Source organism: Hibiscus syriacus, unplaced genomic scaffold (genome assembly GCF_006381635.1).
Source record: "Hibiscus syriacus cultivar Baekdansim isolate YM2019G1 unplaced genomic scaffold, ASM638163v2 tig00110332_pilon, whole genome shotgun sequence".
In the NCBI taxonomy this organism is placed as follows: Eukaryota; Viridiplantae; Streptophyta; class Magnoliopsida; order Malvales; family Malvaceae; genus Hibiscus; species Hibiscus syriacus.
In genome coordinates, this window is record NW_024062688.1 from 8,965,278 (window position 1) to 8,982,253 (window position 16,976).

At 35.1% G+C, this 16,976-nt stretch overlaps 1 long non-coding RNA gene and 1 other non-coding gene across 2 annotated transcripts; both read right to left on the reverse strand.

Moving 5' to 3' along the window:
• Window positions 1-7,255: 7,255 nt before the first annotated feature.
• On the reverse strand, window positions 7,256-7,361 carry LOC120120164. The gene has a single exon (XR_005515884.1). It is a non-coding gene; the product is annotated as a small nucleolar RNA R71 (small nucleolar RNA).
• Window positions 7,362-15,525: 8,164 nt separating this feature from the next.
• On the reverse strand, window positions 15,526-16,917 carry LOC120119911. Its single transcript, XR_005515868.1, has 2 exons — window positions 16,748-16,917; window positions 15,526-16,657 (listed from the first exon to the last, which is right to left on the reverse strand). It is a non-coding gene; the product is annotated as an uncharacterized LOC120119911 (long non-coding RNA).
• Between the last annotated feature and the right edge of the window lie 59 nt (window positions 16,918-16,976).

The window sequence follows — 16,976 nt, forward strand, 5'->3', positions numbered from 1 at the left end:
GTTCTCTCGGTAACAATAACTATTTTCTTCTCTTCATTGATGATTTTTCAAGAAAAACCTGGGTATATTTCTTGAAACAGAAGTCAGAAGTTTTTGAAGTATTCAAGAAGTTCAAAGCAGCAGTGGAGAGAGAAAGCGGTAGAAAGATCAAAGCCATGAGATCCGATCGAGGTGGAGAATTTACTTCCAGGGAGTTTCAAGAGTTCTGTGAAGCAAATGGAATTCGTCGACCAATGACAGTTCCTAGATCCCCCCAGCAAAATGGTGTGGCAGAAAGAAAGAATAGAACAATCCTCGACATGGCACGAAGCATGCTCAAAAGCAAGAAACTACCCAAAGAATTTTGGGCGGAAGCAGTATCGTGTGCAGTCTACTTGTCAAATCGATCTCCAACAAGAAGTGTATGGGGAAAGACACCGCAAGAGGCATGGAGTGGAAGAAAGCCTGGCATTTCCCACTTGAGAACCTTTGGAAGTATAGCCCATGTTCACGTACCAGACGAGAGAAGAACGAAGCTTGATGATAAAAGCGAGAGTTTTATCTTCATCGGCTATGATGCTAATTCGAAGGGCTACAAGTTGTACAATCCAGAAAATAAGAAGTTTGTGATTAGTCGAGATGTGGTCTTCAACGAAGAAGGAGAATGGGATTTTAACTCCCATACAGATGACTTCAATTTCTTTCCTCAGTTTGAAGAAGATGAGCAGACAATGAGGGAGCAACTAGATGAATCTCAACAAGAGCTTGCAACTCCACCCACTTCACCAACATCAACCACTCAAGGAGACTCATCACCTTCATCATCGTCAAGTGGGAGTCAAAGTGAAAGAGTTGTGCAACGCACAAGAAGCCTTAGAGATCTCTATGAGGTAACTGAACGACAAGATAATCTTACATTATTTTGTCTGTTTGCCGATTGTGAACCAGTGAGCTTTCAAGAAGCGGTACAAGAAAAGAAATGGAGAGATGCGATGGACGAAGAAATCAAGGCCATCGAGAAGAATGACACATGGGAACTTACCTCACTTCCCAAGGGACATAAGGCGATAGGTGTCAAATGGGTGTACAAAACAAAGCAAAACGCCAAAGGAGAGATTGAAAGGCACAAGGCGAGGCTAGTTGCTAAAGGCTATAGTCAAAAGGCTGGAATTGACTATGATGAGGTATTTGCTCCTGTTGCTCGATTGGAGACTATCAGACTAATCATTTCTTTGGCAGCTCAAAACAAGTGGAAGATACAACAGATGGATGTAAAGTCCGCCTTCCTAAATGGAGTTCTTGAAGAGGAACTTTACATTCAGCAACCATCAGGCTATGAAGTCAAAGGGCATGAAGACAAGGTGTTGAAGTTGAAGAAGGCTCTTTACGGGCTAAAACAAGCACCAAGGGCATGGAATAGCCGAATCGACAAGTACTTACAAGAGAATGGCTTCAACAAATGTCCCTACGAGCATGCTCTATATATCAAGATCAAAGATGAAGATATTTTGATCGTGTGCCTCTACGTGGACGATTTGATCTTCACTGGAAGCAACCCAAGCATGTTTAATGAATTCAAGGATGTGATGATGAAAGAATTCGAGATGACAGACATGGGGCTCATGGCGTACTACCTTGGCATTGAAGTTAAGCAACAAAATGATGGAATTTTCATTTCACAGGAAAGCTATGCAAAGGAGATACTGAAGAAGTTCAAGATGGAGAACTGTAAGCCAATAAGCACACCGGCAGAATACGGGATCAAGATGACCAAACATGAGGAAGGCGAAAGTGTAGATCCAACATTCTTTAAAAGTTTGGTAGGAAGTCTACGCTATCTAACTTGCACGAGACCCGATATTCTTCACGCAGTTGGATTGGTTAGTCGCTACATGGAATCCCCAACAACTACCCATTTTAAAGCCGCAAAGAGAATTCTTCGCTATCTGAAAGGTACAATTGACTTTGGCTTGTTCTATTCAGTTTCTAATGATTACAAGCTTGTTGGATATAGCGACAGTGATTGGGGTGGAGACATAGATAATCGAAGGAGCACTACTGGATTCGTATTTTTCATGGGAGATATTGCATTCACATGGATGTCAAAGAAACAACCGATTGTCACATTATCCACTTGTGAAGCGGAATATGTTGCTGCTACCTCATGTGTTTGTCATGCAATTTGGCTTAGAAATCTATTGAAGGAGATTGGTTTGATACAAGAAGAGCCTACCAAGGTTTGTGTCGACAACAAGTCAGCCATTGCCTTAGCGAAGAATCCAGTATTCCATGATCGAAGCAAGCACATTGATATTCGCTACCACTATATAAGGGAGTGTGTTGCAAGAAAAGATGTGGAAGTTGAATATGTGAAGTCACAAGATCAAGTTGCTGATATTTTTACCAAGCCACTGACCAGCGAAGACTTCTTAAGATTAAGGAACCTACTAGGGGTCACGAGATCAAGTTTAATGGAGGGTGTTGGATCATAAACTTGATCCATTATGGGAGCCTAAACCCAAACCCAAACTAAATTGATGTCATTACTTACATCATTTAATTAAAGATGTCATTGCTTACATCATTTAATTAATGATGTCATTGCTTACATCAATTTAGTTAGGTGAGAGTTAGATATTTGTTGAATTTGTAATGGTTTAAATTAGTTTATTTGTGTGGTGTAGGATTGTTCTTGAGTAGTATAAATACCCCTTCCCATTTTAGTTTTAAGCATCAAGAAAAATTAAGAGCTTCTAAGTGAGTGAAGAAGCAAAGTCTTATAAGAGTGAGTTGTAGTTCTTGTTTTTGAGTGAGAGTACTCTTGTAATATTTGTTTGAGTTTCAATAAAAGTTGTTTGTGTGAGTGTTTTATTTCCAACATACTATTGGTCCTTCTGTATGTAATTGGGTGAAAGGCATTTTGATGGTAATCCCATTGACCTTGATCTTAACAAAACTCTTATTGTCCTCATCTCCAAATACAATAACCCTGAGTCATTTTTTGATTTTCGTCTGATAAATCTGTGCACCTTTCTTTACAAATTGGTTATGAAAGTGATCGCTAACTGGTTCAAGACTATCCTCCCCAAGATCATTGCTACCAGTTAGACGAGCTTTATTGTCGGTCGAAACATTACGGACAACATTCTCGTCGCTCAGGAAGTAGTTCACTCTATGAGAATCAAGAAAGGGAAAACTCGCTGGATGATAGTGAAAGTTGATCTGGAAAAAGCTTACGATCAAGTGACCTGTGATTTCCTTTCTGATTCCCTTCTGGGTATGGGCTGTCCAGCTCGAATCCATCGTATCATTATGGACTCAGTCTCCTCCTTTAACATGTATATCCTTTGGAATGGCTCATTTTTGGATGAGTTCAAACCCACTAGGGGCATTCTCCAAGGTTGCCAGCTCCCCCCATCTGTTTGTGCTTTTCATGGAACGATTGGGTCATAGCATCCATTATGCTTCTAATATTGGCCTTTGAGAACCCATGACTCTATCCCACGATGGTCCTCCTCTCTCTCACTTATTCTTCACAGATAACCTGTTTTTGTTGTGTAAGACGTCCATTAGCCAGGAAAACCTTGTTTGAGCTACTTTGGACAATTTCAGTAGAATCTCGAGCCATAGAGTCAATTCTAATAAAACCCACGTCTTCTTATCTACCAATGTCAATGAAGCCTTGGCTAATGACATCTGCTCCTTTTTGGGCTTTCAGCTTTCTACATATATATGGAAGTATTTGTACATTCCCTTATTCCACAGTAAAGTTACCAAGAACACCTTTCAGTTCATCGTTGATAAAGTCTGAGGAAAGCTTAATAACTGGACGACCTCTAAAGTATGTTACGCTCGCTAAGTCGACCCTTTTAGCAATCCCTAACTATTTCATGCAAACAGTTACGATCCCGATAGGTGTTTGTAAACAAATTAAGGCCGTTGTTCGTCATTTTATCTAGTGTGCTTCCAGTGCCTCTTTTAAGTCGTCTCTTGTGAGCTGGTACTCGTGCTGTCAACTATCTCTCTACAGTGGTTTAAGCCTGCGACCCCTTCGTTGTCAAAACAAATCCTTCTTGATCAAGCTAGGGTATAATCTTTTGATGCAACTTAAAACTCTTTGGGCCCGAATTTGTTGCTCTAAGTACAAAATCAAGGATCCGCTTCCTAATCGCCTTGATGTCAAAAACTACTATTTCGTGTGGCGGTCTCTCTCTAAAGTTTGGAACCTCATCAAAGAAAATGTTTGTGGTCGATTGGCGACGGAACAAGGACTAATTTTTTGACTGACACCTGGATACCCGGGATGAGTCATTTAGCTGACCATACTTCTTATGGCCAATCCTGTCACTCTGATTGCCTGCTCAATTGCCTCCTTACCGATACTGGTAACTGATACATCGCCAAACTCTAGCACCGGGTTGACGAGAATCTCATCCGTGAGATTATTGTCATCCTTTCCCCTTGACCTAAGGTTGGGCCAGACCATTCTACCTGATGTTGGGAATACATTGGTGTATGCACTGTCAAATCCGCCTACCACGTGTTGTGTTAGGACTTAGGACCACTGGGACGCGAAAAATCATACTTGGAATCTGGTGTAACTTTTGATGGCTCTCAATGTGTTAGGAACTTTATATGATTGATCCTCAAAAACAAACTTATGACTAACGTGAAAAGAACTAAACGCGAGGTTGCGGTGGACCCTTCTTGTCTGGTGTGTAAGAGTGGCGACGAGACGATCATCCACATCCTTGGGATTGCACTACGACCCACATACTATGACCCTTATCACCCCTCAACACTTGACATGAAGTTTCTTTACCTTATATCTTACTGATTGGCTGAGTAATATTCTTAACGATCCTGCAAGAACCGTGGGCAATGCTTACTATTGGAGATACCTTTTTGGTATCTTACTTTGGAGACTTTAGAAGCAACGATGCAGCTTTGTCTTCAGTGGCGAGGTTTGGTCCACACCAGTCATCATGCAATTGGGGTGTTCTTGGGCTCAATCCCTTCAAGCTAATAAGACCCCCAACACGCAGAATGCTATTAGTACGCGCAGTAATCAAGTATGACATCCACCCACCCCAGGACTATCAATATGAACACTGAAGGCATAGTCAACCTCTCCTCCATGGATGCAACAAGATGTGTGCTTCGTGATGCTGATGGCACCTGGCTGTTGGGGTACCACCGCAGTGTTGGCAGATGCTCGACCCTCAATGCCGAGTTGTGGGCTTTTTTGGATGACTTGACCATCGCTTGAAATCGAGGCTTCATATGCATTGAAGTTGAGATGGACTATAGTGAAGCCATCAAGATTCTCACCTCCCCTGCTCCTACGTCTGAACTGTGCCTTGTTCGTAGAATCCGTGCTCTCCTCCTTTGTCATTGGAGCGTTAGTAATAAGTGTTTAATTTAGTTAATATTTTGCTTTTAAATTACTCCTTAATTATTGGTTTTTATGGCTTAATTGTTCGTTTTCATTCATTTTCTGTGCAAGACGTTAGATTTTGGAAATTACACTAAAAGGACGGAATTCTGCAATTTTTTTATTTTCGGAATCAAAGCTGACTGAAATTCGGATTTGGATTAAACTCAAGTTTTAGGATAATATTTTAAACATTATATTTTATCTTTGTTTTAGGTATTTTAGTTTAAATATGTTTTAGTATTTTAATTAAGTTTTAGGATATTATTTTTAAATATTATTATTTTTAGGTATTTTAGTTTAAATAGTTTTAAGTGTTTTAATTAGAATTTAAGATGTTTTAGCTTGTTTTTAAGAATTTGAAGGTTATAAACACCCTCTCAGGGTAAGCCTAGAAACATATATATTTCATCTAAGAATAAAATCTTCTTTTTTTATCTATAGTTTTCTCTATATTTTTCGCATACTTTTCAATTATGTTAAGTATGACTTTGATCATGCTTAACTAATTTTCTTTCAAGCCGAAGACTAAAGCGAAGGCTCAATTCAAACGTGAGAATTGTAAGGTACTTAAATCGCTTCAGATTTCTCTCTCTGTTTTCTGAGATTACTTTTCAAATCAAAACGATTTCGACATTGGTCTGGATATTGTTATGGTTAACGTTTGAAGAATGATTTGCTTATTGAAGCATATTCAACTTCCCGAGAACACACTTAGCAAAATTGTTTGTTAAGAGGAAACTGAGATCGGAATCAGTTATTGTTGAAACGACACAATCGAGTTCGCATCGAAGAATTGTCCTTGTAAGCTTACTTGAATCTTGAAGTAAAAATATGTTTCGATGATCCGAGGAATTTGAGGCGAAACTGAAGTCTGAAGCTGCTTTTACAATAAGTATTCTTTATCCCTATCTCTTTAGATTATTTATTTAATTATTTCTTTTATTTAATTCTTATCTTTTATTTTAAAAGTAACTTTTTAAAAAATCCCTTTTTATTTTACTATTATTATTTATTATTTTATTATTTTTCCCTTTTATTTATTATTATCTATTTTATTTTATTAAATATTTTTAACTTTACTTGGAATTCTATCTCCTCCTAAAATCAAGAAACAATTTTACTAAATCAGAAACACCACAGTCCATGTGGATCAACCATGTTTCTCTATACTACCTTTTTCCTTTCTATTTATTAAGAAGCCAGATATTATTTTGATAGTAAAATGACGATTATCAAATTGGCACCGTTGCCGGGGACTAACGGCAACTACTGATTTATTTTTATAGATTTTTATTTATGACCAGAAGAAACCCAGGTGAATTAGTAGATCTAGATCCGGAGATCGAAGCACCAGCACGAAGAATCCACGCACAAACACTTCGAGAGAATAGAAAAAGACAAGAAGAACAAGAGCATAGATCAGAAACAGAATCAAATTCGGACTCTGAAGCAGACGCATACAATATCCCGATGGCAGAAGAATAACAAACAATACGAGAGCTAGCCACATCCCCTGTCACTCAAATGTCATTATGCATTAATTTTCCTGGTGGCGGAACTCCGTTTCAATTAAAGACGGGACTCATTCATCTTCTTCCCACTTTCCATGGCTTTCCCACTGAAGATCTGTACAAACACTTTTTGGAATTCCACATGGTTTGCACTAGCATGAAACCACAGGGAGTTACCGAAGATCAAATTAAATTGAGAGATTTCCTTTCTTTTTAGCCGACTTGGCTAAAGATTGGTTATTTTATTTACCTCCCAATTCAATTAATTCATGGGCTGACATGAATCGAATTTTTCTTGACAGGCTCTTTCCAGCGGCTAAAGCAAGTGATTTACGAATGAGCATTCTTTTCATTCAACAAAAGAGCGAAGAAAGTCTTTATGATTGTTGGGAGCGATTTAAAAAGCTTTGCGCACGTTGTCCGCAACACGAATTAAGTGAGCAAACATTACTTCAATAATTTTATGAAGGCCTTTTACCAATAGAGATGAAAATTGTGGATGCCGCCAGTGGAGGAGCATTAGTCAACATGACTCCAACAACAGCAAGCGAATTGATTTCAACCATGGAAGCCAACTCTCAACAGTTTTCAAGTGAACCCAGCCGACGGGTTCACGAGATAAGTACATTTTCCCTTGAAAATAAGTTAGATAAATTAACTGAAGTAGTTAATTCACTTGTTGCAGGAAAATCTGGAGCAACAAGAGCATGTGGGATATGCACTAAGCTAGACCATCCGACGGATTGCTGCCCGCTGATACAAGGAGGCAAAGCAGTAGGGAACTTTCCAGGTCCTCCACAAAGACAATACAACTCGTACAATAATACTTACAATCCAGGATGGCGAGACCACCCAAACTTTAGCTATACGGGAAATCAAATACCAACTTATCAACCAAGGCCTCCTCCTCAACAGTAAACGTAAAACTCATCATTGGAGGAACTCATAGGAAAGTTAGCAATCTCACAAGAAAAGTTGGTTACATCCCAGGAAAAGTTCCAAAGTCGAATCGAAACACATCTTCAAGAGTTGGATAACCAAGTGAGCCGACTAGTTAAAATAATGGGGAAATCGGAATCACAAGGAAGATTACCTTCTCAAACTGAGGTACATCCAAGGGAGAATGTCAGCGCCACCACTCTTCTGAGTGGTACAATAGTGGCGCCACTTGTTTCAAAAGATGAAGCAATCCAAAAAGGGAAGAATACTTTAGATTCAAGATCCCAGAAGAAGAGTGACGAAGTACAAACAGATCCAACACCATATCCCTATGACGTGCCACCACATTTTCCATCGAGGTTAGTAAAAAGGGATAAAATAAATTAGGAAAAGGAAATACTATATGTATTTCGGAAGGTGAAAATCAATATACCTCTCCTTGAGGTTATCCGAAAGGTTCCAAGATATGCTCAATTTTTAAGGACCTTTATACAACAAAGAGGAAGCTTACCGGGAATGAGAATGTAAATCTAGGAGAACATGTCTCAGCTGTATTCTAACAAAAGTTACCACCGAAACTAAAAGATCAAGGTATGTTCGTAATACCCTGTAAAATTGGTAAAGTTGGGATAAAACGAGCTATGTATGATCTTGGTGCCTCTATTAATGTAAAGTCTCTATATCATTACAATATGATTACTAAGGAGCCCTTGAAGGATACAAAAATATCAATTCAGCTTGCCGACAGATCTGTTATTTACCCAGAAGGACTCTTGAAAAATGTGCTGGTGGAGGTAAATAATTTAATATTTCCCACTGATTTTTATGTAATTGACATGGAGAATGATCGCACCAATACTTCTTCCGATATTATATTGGGGTGTCCTTTTCTAAGTACTGCGCACACAAAGATCGACGTAAGAAGCGAAACTTTAACCATGAAGTTTGATGGTGAGATCGTTAAATTTGATGTGTATAAGAAAATGAAACACCCATACAATATGGAGAGCATAAATTATGTTGGTATTATTTATCATTTGTAAAATGAGTTTGTAGAAACTAATTTTTCTTTTAATTTATGCAGGGAGTTAGAAGATCGAGATGAGGAAATCAGGAAGTTGAAAAAAATATTTTTTGATTGTACCGATCTAAAATTGATTCCTGCTAAGTCTAATGTTCTGCCTTCTGTTTTGCAGGCACCTGAGATAGAACTGAAACAAATGTCAAAAAACTTTTTAGGAGAAAATGCTACTTCACCGGTTATTTCGGATAAGCTGTCAAAGTTAAAAAAGATCTGAAGAATAACCTATGAGAATGTCAAATTCTACAAGTAGAAAATAAAAGAATTATATTGTCGACAATCATTTTCGTCCTAGACTATCATATTATTATTATTATTATTACAAAATAAATTGGGAGCCCATTTACAAAACCATAGGCCCAGATCTAGATCCAATCTAGCAAGAATCCTAGGGGGACTATTCCGGCGCCGCCTCCAGGTGCCCCAATCGGTGACTAATACGACGACGTCGCCTCCAACAAAATGATCCAGAAGAAGCAAGAAGAACCGCACACCTCGCCCTACAGTGAGTCACCATCGTAGATCCGGTGACTCACCAAAATGAACGGTGGTCCAAGATCTTTCGAGGGCTATAAAAAGCCTTGATTTCCCTACAAAAATGAGAACAGAACAACGGGAAGAACGAGAAGAGAGCAAACAACACCAAATGAGTAGGAAACAAACCGAAATGAGAAGAAAGGGGAGGAGATCTTACCTTCGTTGAAGCCCAAATGTCGTCAGAAAAGTTGATTTTACCGAAGGTAAAATCTTAGATCTAGGTCGTTTTGAAGTTTTTTAGAAAAAAATGACGGTGGTTTCGGGTTTCGGGTGAGTCGATCTACGATTTGAGCTATTTTTATTTTTTTGCCACGAATAGTGATCGGAATAGTGACCGATAACATGAATAGTAACAAACGATTACTGGAATAGTGACCGATGACGTGAATAGTAACCAACGATTACCGGAATAGTGACCGGTCGGTGGTCGACCGGTGACCGGAGCTCCCTCCGGTGAGAGGATGTTTAGAGAGAAGAAATGAGGGAAAATGAGGATTTTAGGACATTTAAGGTCTATTTATATCCTCCTCAAAACTACGTCGTTTTGGGGAGGGGCTTCTGCATAATTTCATAAATGCGCAAATCATGTTTGTGGTCCTTGTACTTTATATGCATTACAATTTAGTCACTAGAATTTATATTTGTGCATTATAATTTGGTTTTTTGAGTTTATTTTATTTTAATTATTAATCGCATATTTACATATATTTAGGGTAAATAATATATTTAGTCCCTTATATTTTATTTCTTTATATTTTAATCCCTAATAATCATTTAGGGTTAAATTACACTAATAATACATAGATTCATGATATTTAGAATTAGATTTTTAATTTCGATATTTTACAATTTTAATCTTTAGTTTTAAAATAATAATTTTAAATATTATTTTTAGAATTATTTACTATTATAGTACTTTGCATATTAAGTTTTTATTAATAGTAACCTAAAGTTTTAGTATTTTCATATTTTAATCATTAAAATTATTATATGTAATATTGTTATTTTATTTTATACAATAAGTCATAAAATATTTCCTTAACTGATTAAGAAAGTATGTTAAATGATTTGTTGGTATAAAATAATATCCTTAATTTTTTTTATGGGATTACAAATTGAAATTAAATACAATTTTGGGCGTTGTGGGGGTGTTAATCCTTCCCCACACGTAATCAACTCCCGAGCTCATTTTCTGGTAAACATACCCTTTTTGTATTATTTTAATAATATTTTTATAAATTTTATTAAAATAACATATCATTTTTGGTGACCAATCACACCACTATAAATGATTGGTGGAGACTCCTCAAAATTGTGTTTTATCAAAGCAAGAAGAAAAACACTTACTTTTTTGAGACGAGATTTAGAAAGCAACGACACTTGTTTTCGTCGGGCGAAATACCGTCTCGACATATACAATCGTAGAATTTCTCATAATGAAATTCTTAGTTGAAAAAATGTGGTAGAAGTATTTCTCTTAGAATCTGTAGTCTGAATCAGGTCGTCGAGCTAACAACATTAAATAAAAGAGCTTGATGGGAGACAAACCATTTCGTTTTATTTTCATTTTAATTTTGCTTTATTTTTAGCCAAATTTATTTCATTTTATTCCATTTATTTTATTTTATTTTATTAGATGCTTAATTTTATTTTATTTTTCTCTAAACATATTCGAATTCCGATCGAATATTTCTTACCTTCGCCCGGGCTCGTCTCGACATGATCGTGGTCGCAATCGCTACTAGATTGGGGAGTATTCCTTTTATCTCTCTTTGTTTTTAATTCGACATACGTTTTGGGACAAAACAGATTAAGTGAGGGGGAAAGGATAAGCATGTGTCAAATTTTTCCTTAACTTGTTTAATTGTTTGAAATTGAGTTATTCTGATGTTGGTATGTTGGGATCGTTGGTTGCTAGTCTTGAAGTTCGCTTTATACTATTGCTTCCTTTTGGATTATGACCATGTTTTTGATCGAATTAATTTGCATGATTGGTGATTGATATAGCTAGTGAATTTTTTTTTGTTGAGTATTGATATTTCATGGTTTTGTCGATAGAGATGAACTTGACTCAATGCATATAAACTTTTCTTGTGAGATTTGAGCCTAACGAACATACATTTTCTTTCTTATTCATTGTTTGAGTTGTGTGTGCCGAACTAATTAAGATATTCTAGAACTTGTAATCACAATGCATATAGAGACTACATGTTGAACGTAATGTTTTAATGTGATAGGAGCACCTAGGATAAACCCATTTTTCCCAAAAAGCCTACCCGTTTATATATCCACTAGTGAACCAATTTTGAGCTTATTTCCCTTTCTTTGTTTTATAGCTCATAATTAAACCTGAAACCTTTCTTTTATTTTTCCTCTTTTTTCACACTCTTACCGAGACTTGAGATCTTGTATCACTCTTGTTCCACGAATAAAAAAATGATGAAAGCAAAAAAAGAAAAGAAAGAAAGACCATTTGTTCGAAAAAAACTAAAAAAGGAAGGAAAAATCGATCGCTTCAATTGTCTTTCATATATTCTTTTTCCTTGCTTTATTCTTCATCGCGCTTCATGTTAATTCGTGGATTGTTCTTAATTATTTTGATATATTGTTTCGGTATTTTAAACCTTTCTTTTCAGCCTTTTCCCTAACCTAACCTAAGCCCTGTTACACCTTGTTCAAAGACCCATTAATTATTGCATTATGTTCATTTTTCGTAGTGGAGACTTGATTGGATTCTAAGCCTATGGTAATATTTTGGTTAGTTTCGGTTTGAACAATTTCATTTACCCCAAACACTTTGAGTGAATATGTGTGAATCTTTGTGATGTATTGAGTCATGTTTCATTGAAGTTGGCAATTAATTGTGATATCTTGCTTACTTTAAATTTTCTTGGTTGTATCTTTCTTTGATTGTAACTTGAATTCGACAAATATCATGTACTTAGTTCGATTGGAAGTCTGAGGAATAAATTGAAATTGAAGATGACAACTTATGATTTTGATATGTTAATTGATTAATGCTCGAGTACAAGCATTGAATAAGTGAGGGAGAATTTGATAAGTGCTTAATTTAGTTTATAATTTTGCTTTTAAATTACTCATTAATCATTGATTTTTGTGGCTTAATTGTTCGTTTTCATTCATTTTCTGTGCAGGACGTTAGATTTTGGAAATTGCACTAAAAGGACGGAATTCTACAGTTTTTTTTTATTTTCGAAATCAAAGCTGGCTGGAATTCGGATTTGGATTAAACTCAAGTTTTAGGATAATATTTTAAACATTATATTTTATCTTTGTTTTAGGTATTTTAGTTTAAATAATTTTAAGTGTTTTAATTAGGATTTAAGATGTTTAGCTTGTTTTTACAAATTTGAAGGCTATAAATACCCTTTTAGGGTAAGCTTAGAAACATATCTCTCTCATCTAAGAATAAAATCTTCTTTTTTTCTCTCTAGTTTTCTCTCTATTTTTTTGCATACTTTTCAATTATGCTAAGTATGACTTTGGTCATGCTTAACTAATTTTCTTTCAAGTCGAAGACTAAAGCGAATGCTCAATTCCAATCGTGAGAATTGTAAGGTACTTAAATCGCTTCGGATTTCTCTCTCTGTTTTCTGATATTACTTTTCAAATCAAAACGATTTCAACATTGGTTCGGATATTGTTATGGTTAACGTTTGAAGAAGGATTTGCTTATTGAAGCATATTCAACTTCCCGAGAACATACTTAGCAAAATTGTTTGTTAAGAGGAAACTGAGATCGGAATCATTTATTGTTGATATGACACAATTCGAGTTGGCAACAAAGAATTGTTCTTGTAAGCTAACGTGAATCTTGAAATAAAAATATGTTTCGATGATCCGAGGAATTTGAGGCGAAGCTGAAGTCTGAAGCTGCTTTCACAATAAGATACACAGAGCTCATGTAAATTACATGTTTTTTATCGATACTGCACGTTTATTATTTTTAAACTAAATTTATAATTTTTTCTTTTTTTGACACTTATTTTTTTGTTATTTTATTTTAGTCCAAGTCGTGTCTATTTAGGCAAAAATCACGTCCTTTAAGGTATATATTTAAAGGCGCTTTCCACATAATACGTTTTTACATAGTAAAATGGTATTAATTCAGAAAATATTTTAAAATGTGTTATTTTTGTATTATTTTTTATCTTAATGATATCTGGGTAAAGAATTAGTACGAAAAGGTGTTGATGAAGATGTGAAAGAATTGTGGAGAGCGAAGGGATTAGACAGTTTCCAAATGGTGACTATAAGGTGGTGACTAATACTAAGTGTGAGAAACAGTTGGGGTGTTGAGGAGGTCGGGTAACATCAATCGAGTGTTGAAAAGGAAAATGTAGTGAATAACTCCAAGGCAGGTATCGAGTGACCAATTAAAATTTGTGTTAAAAAAACATAATAATAAAATTAGTTATGTCTATTAAAATGATCCCTTCGACTTATATTTATATATTTTTTGGAATACTTTCGCCGTTAACACTTCAATTTTTGGTTAAAATAGCATTTTCATGTGTGTAAACCATTAGTTGATTAGCAATCACCCTACATTGTTGACATGTCATTTCTCTATGTATTTAATTTGTGACATGATTAATTAACAGATTTCTTCCAACAATGGATTTTTCAATCAAATCTTGAAACATTGGGACTTAAAAAAAATAAGATTAAAGTGATTATTTTGATAAATATCGGGGTTTAATTTTTTTTCCAATTATGCCAAAAAAGGGATAAATTACACTTATAGTACCTAAACTATTAGTTTTGGTCAATTTTAGTACCTAAAATTTCAAAACCACACCTAAAATTTAGTTTTTGTTTCATTTTAGTACTTCATTCAAAATTTAACGTTAAATTTTTAAAAAAAATAAAAGTATATGTATTAAAATGAACCAAAATTGATAGTTTAGGTACTAAACACGTTAAGTTTTTAACGACGGGTACTCAAATAAAATAAAAAATAAACATTAGTTATATAAAAAATTAACAGTTTAAGTACTAAAATGAACCAAAATTAATAGTTTAGGTACGAAACACGTTAAGCTTTTAACGGCGTGTACTAAAATGAAATAAAGACTCAACGTTAGGTATACTTTTGAAAAAATTGAAAGCTCAAATAATAAAATAGACCAAAACTAATAGTTTAGGTATTAAATGTGTAGAAAAAATTAGCCAAAAAAACAAAATTATATAAATGTTTTAAAAGAATGGATAATGTGCGAAAAAAATCCGTAATTGTTTTAGTATTTGCAATCTGTCACCCAACTTTTAGTATTGTTAGATTGACCTAATCTTTTTGAAAATCATGAATTAACCTGTCATACTTTCAAGAATTCTATTTTTATACCCTATTTTCACATTGAGCTTAATTTGATCCCAAATTCTTAAGACTCACATATTAACACCTAAACTTTCCATTTAACACTTGAACTCATTAATTTATAATTTAACCCAAAATTCAGAATTGAATTAATAAAAATCTCGTTTGATTTAATTCAAAAATGTTAACCCAAGTTTTAAAATGTGAGAGTTACATCTAAACACATATTTCATTGATTTAAATATTACCAATATAATATTTAGTTTTACTATCATCGATCTCATCCAAAATAATCTATCGATGTACTATTAAAAAATAGGTAAATTATATGTTTAGAATGGTAACTATCATTTTTATTTCATTTTAGTCACCTAACTATTTTTATTTTCAAATCATATTCAACAATACATTTTGATTTTATTTTAGTTACACATTATTAAAATTAATAGTATTGATGAAGTATCACCATAAGGTAATAAGAAATCTTCATTATTTTTTTAAAATATCACATTAATAGTTATGTTAGTTTTAAAGGTAAGTGACCAAAATAAAACCAAAACATAATATTATATATCATTTTGAAAAATATAATATTTAATTGACTAAAACGGGATACGAAATGATAATTGAGATACTAAATGTGTAGTTTACTCTTAAAAATTATTTTTTTATTAATCTAAAGTAAGTATAAGACAATATATGTTTAAAGATAACTCTCAACATTTAGTTATTGAACGTTCACATTCCTTAAATCTATAGTGCTTGAACTCATATCCTCATAAATAACAACAATTTCTCATAGAGAGGCCAATTGGTTCATGCTAAAAAAATTGAAAAATTGAATAGACTAGAAGCACCACTCTCCGGGCATTCTGAAATCCAACGGTTAGGACAAGATTTCTCTAACGCGAAGCACGAAAAAAAAAATCCCACTCCCGCTCTTGCTTGTCGCCCATAAAACTGAAAAAAAAAAATTATTAGCAGTAATTCATTAGTTCACAAAAAATTTCACAAAACTCGATTGAAAGCAAAAGGATATGTGCGGAAGAGCTCGTTGTACGATTCGCGCCGACGACATCCCCAGAGATTGCCATCGCAACAACGACCCGGTCCGCCAATCGCCATGTTAACATGGACCGGTAAAGTTAACCTCTCGTGCGTCTGTCTTTTTTTTTTGGCTGGTTTTGGAATTTGAGTTGAAAAATCATATAGTTACCGTCCTTCGTATAATGATGGTCCGGGAATGAATTTGCCCGTTGTTCGACGAGACGATGGATCTAGTACCCACGGAGCAGGTGTTGTTCTTCACTGCATGAAATGGGGACTCATTCCTAGTTTCACTAAGAAAACTGACAAGCCGGACTTTTTCAAGACGGTAATCCTTTTATTCCAAGAAGTTTGTTCAAGTTCAAATTTGTATAGTCTTCAGTTTTAATCCATTGGCAGTTTATTTTCCCTATTTAGGGCATTCATTTTGAAGAAATAAATGGGTCTGAATGTATACTATATTTTAGTATTTTACTCATTTCAATCAAGTATAAAAACATATAGAATGAAAAACCAAACAACGCCCTATAAACATGTTTAGCAAAATCTTCGGTAGCTTATGTAAATTATAGGAAGACTACTGCAGCTTCAAGTTAATTTTGACTTCACAATTGTATCCTAGCTTCAAAATCTCTACCAGCTTTAATGAAACAGGTATACACACACATACCTTTTGACGTCATAAAGTGGAAAAACCTTTTCTAGTGTTAGCAATTTTGCAAATCCACAGTTCAATGCTTGATCTGAGTCTGTATCCGAAAAGGCTTCTTTTCGACGCCTCCTTACTAAAAGCCGATGCGTGGTGTTAGCCATATTCGAACGAGAGAGTATGAAACAAAGTGAAAGAAAAGAGAACTGCAGTTCAAAAAACGCACCTTGAGGTGAGATTCGATCGCCATTTTCTTCACCGGAGCAACATCATCCCGCCACCAAAGATATATATTTTACCTCTAGGGATCTGACCTTCCATTCTTCGGGTATGAGTGATTGTGGGATTGGTTTTTTAGAGCTCTCTCCCCCATTTGTTTTGTGTGTTGTGGTTGAGATGATGATAAAGGGGTTAGGTTTTTTTTCAGGGTTATAATAGGGTATTTAAAGGCCCTA